Genomic DNA, 1,102 nt, shown 5'->3' with positions numbered 1-1,102 from the left:
CTGGCAATTTCCAAGCTGAAGAGTGGGAAAGCTGCAGGCATATGTGATATCCCTGCTGAACTGCTAAAGGCTGGGGGTGAACCTATGGCTTGGGGCCTGCATACAGTCCTGATTGCCATTTGGCAGTCTGGTACCATTCCCCCTGACCTGCTGAGGGGTGTGGTCATCCCTCACTGGAAGGGGAAAGGGGATCATTGGGATTGTAGTAACTACCGTGGCATTACACTGCTCAGCATGCCAGGCAAGGTTCTCGCCCACATTCTTCTGAAACGGATCCGCAACCACCTACTGAGGCATCAGAGACCGGAGCAGTCTGGATTTACTCCTGGCAAGTCCACGATAGACTGTATACTAGCGCTTCGAGTAATTGTGGAACGCCGTCATGAGTTTGGTCGTGGGTTGCTTGCAGCCTACATCAACCTCAAGAAGGCGTTTGACTCGGTGCATCGGGAATCGCTATGGGAGATCCTGAGGCTCAGGGGAATTCCGACACAGATTATTGGCCTGATAGCAAGCCTCTATACTGGTACTGAAAGTGCTGTAAAGTGTGGTGGGGGTATGTCGAACTTCTTCCCTGTTAATTCAGGGGTGAGGCAAGGCTGTCTCCTTGCACCAACACTTTTCAACACTTGTATGGACTGGATAATGGGCAGAGCTACTAGCCAAAGTCAGTGTGGAGCATCACTAGGCAATATTAAGGTCTCAGACCTTGACTTTGCCGACGATGTTGCCATCCTATATGAGTCCTTGGAGTCACTTGTGGCGGCTCTTGATGCATTTATCAATGAGGAGAAGCCCCTAGGCCTAGAGGTCTCCTGGACCAAGACCAAGATTCAGGACTTTGGTGGCCTGTTAGGGGAACCTGTTCAGTCGATCCATGCTTGCAGCGAGGACGTTGAAGTTTTACATACCTTGGTAGCGTAGTCCATATTTCTGGGTTGTCAGATCAGGAAGTCAATAGACGGATTGGTCTGGCAACAGGAGCCATGAACTCGATCAACAAGAGCATTTGGAGATGTCGGTACCTATGCAGAAGGACCAAGCTGCATGTCTTCAAGGCCTTGATACTGCCAGTTTTGCTCTATGGAAGCGAAACCTGGAA

Source organism: Penaeus monodon, chromosome 17 (genome assembly GCF_015228065.2).
Source record: "Penaeus monodon isolate SGIC_2016 chromosome 17, NSTDA_Pmon_1, whole genome shotgun sequence".
Classification (NCBI taxonomy): Eukaryota; Metazoa; Arthropoda; class Malacostraca; order Decapoda; family Penaeidae; genus Penaeus; species Penaeus monodon.
This window is presented reverse-complemented; position numbering follows the sequence as displayed.